This window comes from Amaranthus tricolor, chromosome 4 (assembly GCF_026212465.1).
Source record: "Amaranthus tricolor cultivar Red isolate AtriRed21 chromosome 4, ASM2621246v1, whole genome shotgun sequence".
Lineage (NCBI taxonomy): Eukaryota > Viridiplantae > Streptophyta > Magnoliopsida > Caryophyllales > Amaranthaceae > Amaranthus > Amaranthus tricolor.
In genome coordinates, this window is record NC_080050.1 from 33,411,890 (window position 1) to 33,418,768 (window position 6,879).

The following is a 6,879-nucleotide window of genomic DNA, read 5'->3' on the forward strand; positions in this document are numbered from 1 at the left end:
ACGAAACTTGGCACACAACACTATTTGGTATATATTATTGTGTTGAAGTGGTTAGAATTAAAAATCATAGTTATATGCTAGAAATTACGTGCTAAAGCTGTGATTTTAAGGGTTTTTAAGCTTTTTTGGCACTTACACGAATAAAGTAGCTTAAATTTGGTTTACTTTGTACGAAATTTGGAACAAAACACTCTTTGGTATATATTATTGTGTTGAAGTGGGTAGAATTGAAAATAATAGTCATATGATAGAATTACGTGTTAAGTTGCGATTTTATGTGTTTTTATGCTTTTTTGGCACTTTCGTACTTAAAGTAGCCCAAACTTGCGTTGTTTTGCAGGAAACTTGGCACACAACACTATTTGGTATATATTATTGTGTTGAAGTGGTTAGAATTTCAAATGATAGTTATATGCCAGAATTTACGTGCTAAAGGTGTGATTTTAAGGGTTTTTAAGCTTTTTTTGGCACTTACACAAATTAAGTAGCCTAAATTTGGTATGTTTTGCACGAAATTTGGAACAAAACACGATTTGGTATATATTATTGTTTTGAAGTGGTTAGAATTGAAAATAATAGTCATATGATAGAAATTACGTGTTAAGTTATGATTTTATGTGTTTTTAAGCTTTTTTGGAACTTTCGCACATAAAGTAGCCAAACTTGCTTTGTTTTGCACGAAACATGGAACAAAACACTCTTTGGTATATATTATTGTATTGAAGTGGTTAGAATTTAAAATCATTGTTATATGCTCAAAATTACGTTCTATAGGTGTGATTTTAAAGGGTTTTTTAAGCTTTTTTGGCACTTACACGAATAAAGTAGCTTAAATTTGGTATGTTTTGCACGTAATTTTGAAAAAAACACTTTTTGGTATATATTATTGTGTTGAAGTGGTTATAATGTAAAATAATAGTCATATGATAAAAATTACCTGTTAAGTTGCGATTTGATGTGTTTTTAAGCTTTTTATGCACTTTCGCACATAGAGTAGCCCAAACTTGCTTTGTTTTGCACGAAACTTGGCACACAACACTATTTGGTATATATTATTGTGTTGAAGTGGTTAGAATTAAAAATCATAGTTATATGCTAGAAATTACGTGCTAAAGCTGTGATTTTAAGGGTTTTTAAGCTTTTTTGGCACTTACACGAATAAAGTAGCTTAAATTTGGTTTGTTTTGTACGAAATTTGGAACAAAACACTCTTTGGTATATATTATTGTGTTGAAGTGGGTAGAATTGAAAATAATAGTCATATGATAGAAATTACGTGTTAAGTTGCGATTTTATGTGTTTTTATGCTTTTTTGGCACTTTCGTACTTAAAGTAGCCCAAACTTGCGTTGTTTTGCAGGAAACTTGGCACACAACACTATTTGGTATATATTATTGTGTTGAAGTGGTTAGAATTTCAAATGATAGTTATATGCTAGAATTTACGTGCTAAAGGTGTGATTTTAAGGGTTTTTAAGCTTTTTTGGCACTTACACACAATTAAGTAGCCTAAATTTGGTATGTTTTGCACGAAATTTGGAACAAAACACGATTTGGTATATATTATTGTTTTGAAGTGGTTAGAATTGAAAATAATAGTCATATGATAGAAATTACGTGTTAAGTTATGATTTTATGTGTTTTTAAGCTTTTTTGGCACTTTCGCACATAAAGTAGCCTAAACTTGCTTTGTTTTGCACGAAACATGGAACAAAACACTCTTTGGTATATATTATTGTGTTGAAGTGGTTAGAATTGAAAATAATAGTCATATGATAGAAACTACGTGTTAAATTGCGATTTTATGTGTTTATAAGCTTTTTTGGCACTTTCGCACATAAAGTAGCCCAAACTTGCGTTGTTTTGCAGGAAACTTGGCACACAACACTGTTTGGTATATATTATTGTGTTGAAGTGGTTAGAATTTAAAATAGTTATATGCTAGAAATTACGTGCTGAAGGTGTGATTTTAAGGGTTTTTAAGCTTTTTTGGCACTTACACGAATAAAGTAGCTTAAATTTGGTTTGTTTTGCACGAGTCATGGAATAACACACTCTTTGGTATATATTATTGTGTTGAAGTGGTTAGAATTGAAAATAATAGTCATATGATAGAAATTACGTGTTAAGTTGCTATTTGATGTGTTTTTAAGCATTTTTGGCACTTTCGCACATAAAGTAGCCCAAACTTGTTTTGTTTTGCAGGAAACTTGGCACACAACACTATTTGGTATATATTATTGTGTTGAAGTGGTTAGAATTTCAAATGATAGTTATATGCTAGAATTTACGTGCTAAAGGTGTGATTTTAAGGGTTTTTAAGCTTTTTTGGCACTTACACAAATTAAGTAGCCTAAATTTGGTATGTTTTGCACGAAATTTGGAACAAAACACGATTTGGTATATATTATTGTTTTGAAGTGGTTAGAATTGAAAATAATAGTCATATGATAGAAATTACGTGTTAAGTTATGATTTTATGTGTTTTTAAGCTTTTTTGGCACTTTCGCACATAAAGTAGCCTAAACTTGCTTTGTTTTGCACGAAACATGGAACAAAACACTCTTTGGTATATATTATTGTGTTGAAGTGGTTAGAATTGAAAATAATAGTCATATGATAGAAACTACGTGTTAAATTGCGATTTTATGTGTTTATAAGCTTTTTTGGCACTTTCGCACATAAAGTAGCCCAAACTTGCGTTGTTTTGCAGGAAACTTGGCACACAACACTATTTGGTATATATTATTGTGTTGAAGTGGTTAGAATTTCAAATGATAGTTATATGCTAGAATTTACGTGCTAAAGGTGTGATTTTAAGGGTTTTTAAGCTTTTTTGGCACTTACACGAATAAAGTAGCTTAAATTTGGTTTGTTTTGCACGAGTCATGGAATAACACACTCTTTGGTATATATTATTGTGTTGAAGTGGTTAGAATTGAAAATAATAGTCATATGATAGAAATTACGTGTTAAGTTGCTATTTGATGTGTTTTTAAGCATTTTTGGCACTTTCGCACATAAAGTAGCCCAAACTTGTTTTGTTTTGCAGGAAACTTGGCACACAACACTATTTGGTATATATTATTGTGTTGAAGTGGTTAGAATTTCAAATGATAGTTATATGCTAGAATTTACGTGCTAAAGGTGTGATTTTAAGGGTTTTTAAGCTTTTTTGGCACTTACACAAATTAAGTAGCCTAAATTTGGTATGTTTTGCACGAAATTTGGAACAAAACACGATTTGGTATATATTATTGTTTTGAAGTGGTTAGAATTGAAAATAATAGTCATATGATAGAAATTACGTGTTAAGTTATGATTTTATGTGTTTTTAAGCTTTTTTGGCACTTTCGCACATAAAGTAGCCTAAACTTGCTTTGTTTTGCACGAAACATGGAACAAAACACTCTTTGGTATATATTATTGTGTTGAAGTGGTTAGAATTGAAAATAATAGTCATATGATAGAAACTACGTGTTAAATTGCGATTTTATGTGTTTATAAGCTTTTTTGGCACTTTCGCACATAAAGTAGCCCAAACTTGCGTTGTTTTGCAGGAAACTTGGCACACAACACTATTTGGTATATATTATTGTGTTGAAGTGGTTAGAATTTCAAATGATAGTTATATGCTAGAATTTACGTGCTAAAGGTGTGATTTTAAGGGTTTTTAAGCTTTTTTGGCACTTACACAAATTAAGTAGCCTAAATTTGGTATGTTTTGCACGAAATTTGGAACAAAACACGATTTGGTATATATTATTGTTTTGAAGTGGTTAGAATTGAAAATAATAGTCATATGATAGAAATTACGTGTTAAGTTATGATTTTATGTGTTTTTAAGCTTTTTTGGCACTTTCGCACATAAAGTAGCCTAAACTTGCTTTGTTTTGCACGAAACATGGAACAAAACACTCTTTGGTATATATTATTGTGTTGAAGTGGTTAGAATTTAAAATCATTGTTATATGCTCAAAATTACGTTCTATAGGTGTGATTTTAAGGGTTTTTAAGCTTTTTTGGCACTTACACGAATAAAGTAGCTTAAATTTGGTATGTTTTGCACGTAATTTTGAAAAAAACACTTTTTGGTATATATTATTGTGTTGAAGTGGTTATAATGTAAAATAATAGTCATATGATAAAAATTACCTGTTAAGTTGCGATTTGATGTGTTTTTAAGCTTTTTATGCACTTTCGCACATAGAGTAGCCCAAACTTGCTTTGTTTTGCACGAAACTTGGCACACAACACTATTTGGTATATATTATTGTGTTGAAGTGGTTAGAATTAAAAATCATAGTTATATGCTAGAAATTACGTGCTAAAGCTGTGATTTTAAGGGTTTTTAAGCTTTTTTGGCACTTACACGAATAAAGTAGCTTAAATTTGGTTTGTTTTGTACGAAATTTGGAACAAAACACTCTTTGGTATATATTATTGTGTTCAAGTGGGTAGAATTGAAAATAATAGTCATATGATAGAAATTACGTGTTAAGTTGCGATTTTATGTGTTTTTATGCTTTTTTGGCACTTTCGTACTTAAAGTAGCCCAAACTTGCGTTGTTTTGCAGGAAACTTGGCACACAACACTATTTGGTATATATTATTGTGTTGAAGTGGTTAGAATTTCAAATGATAGTTATATGCTAGAATTTACGTGCTAAAGGTGTGATTTTAAGGGTTTTTAAGCTTTTTTGGCACTTACACAAATTAAGTAGCCTAAATTTGGTATGTTTTGCACGAAATTTGGAACAAAACACGATTTGGTATATATTATTGTTTTGAAGTGGTTAGCATTGAAAATAATAGTTATATGATAGAAATTACGTGTTAAGTTATGATTTTATGTGTTTTTAAGCTTTTTTGGCACTTTCGCACATAAAGTAGCCTAAACTTGCTTTGTTTTGCACGAAACATGGAACAAAACACTCTTTGGTATAGATTATTGTGTTGAAGTGGTTAGAATTGAAAATAATAGTCATATGATAGAAACTACGTGTTAAATTGCGATTTTATGTGTTTATAAGCTTTTTTGGCACTTTCGCACATAAAGTAGCCCAAACTTGCGTTGTTTTGCAGGAAACTTGGCACACAACACTATTTGGTATATATTATTGTGTTGAAGTGGTTAGAATTTCAAATGATAGTTATATGCTAGAATTTACGTGCTAAAGGTGTGATTTTAAGGGTTTTATAAGCTTTTTTTGGCACTTACACGAATAAAGTAGCTTAAATTTGGTTTGTTTTGCACGAGTCATGGAATAACACACTCTTTGGTATATATTATTGTGTGAAGTGGTTAGAATTGAAAATAATAGTCATATGATAGGAAATTACGTGTTAAGTTGCTATTTGATGTGTTTTAAGCATTTTTGGCACTTTCGCACATAAAGTAGCCCAAACTTGTTTTGTTTTGCAGGAAACTTGGCACACAACACTATTTGGTATATATTATTGTGTTGAAGTGGTTAGAATTTCAAATGATAGTTATATGCTAGAATTTACGTGCTAAAGGTGTGATTTTAAGGGTTTTTAAGCTTTTTTGGCACTTACACAAATTAAGTAGCCTAAATTTGGTATGTTTTGCACGAAATTTGGAACAAAAACACGATTTGGTATATATTATTGTTTGAAGTGGTTAGAATTGAAAATAATAGTCATATGATAGAAATTACGTGTTAAGTTATGATTTTATGTGTTTTTAAGCTTTTTTGGCACTTTCGCACATAAAGTAGCCTAAACTTGCTTTGTTTTGCACGAAACATGGAACAAAACACTCTTTGGTATATATTATTGTGTGAAGTGGTTAGAATTGAAAATAATAGTCATATGATAGAAACTACGTGTTAAATTGCGATTTTATGTGTTTATAAGCTTTTTTGGCACTTTCGCACATAAAGTAGCCCAAACTTGCGTTGTTTTGCAGGAAACTTGGCACACAACACTATTTGGTATATATTATTGTGTTGAAGTGGTTAGAATTTCAAAATGATAGTTATATGCTAGAATTTACGTGCTAAAGGTGTGATTTTAAGGGTTTTTTAAGCTTTTTTGGCACTTACACAAATTAAGTAGCCTAAATTTGGTATGTTTTGCACGAAATTTGGAACAAAACACGATTTGGTATATATTATTGTTTTGAAGTGGTAGAATTGAAAATAATAGTCATATGATAGAAATTACGTGTTAAGTTATGATTTTATGTGTTTTTAAGCTTTTTTGGCACTTTCGCACATAAAGTAGCCTAAACTTGCTTTGTTTTGCACGAAACATGGAACAAAACACTCTTTGGTATATATTATTGTGTTGAAGTGGTTAGAATTTAAAATCATTGTTATATGCTCAAAATTACGTTCTATAGGTGTGATTTTAAGGGTTTTTAAGCTTTTTTGGCACTTACACGAATAAAGTAGCTTAAATTTGGTATGTTTTGCACGTAATTTTGAAAAAACACTTTTTGGTATATATTATTGTGTTGAAGTGGTTATAATGTAAAATAATAGTCATATGATAAAAATTACCTGTTAAGTTGCGATTTGATGTGTTTTTAAGCTTTTTATGCACTTTCGCACATAGAGTAGCCCAAACTTGCTTTGTTTTGCACGAAACTTGGCACACAACACTATTTGGTATATATTATTGTGTTGAAGTGGTTAGAATTAAAAATCATAGTTATATGCTAGAAATTACGTGCTAAAGCTGTGATTTTAAGGGTTTTTAAGCTTTTTTGGCACTTACACGAATAAAGTAGCTTAAATTTGGTTTGTTTTGTACGAAATTTGGATCAAAACACTCTTTGGTATATATTATTGTGTTCAAGTGGGTAGAATTGAAAATAATAGTCATATGATAGAAATTACGTGTTAAGTTGCGA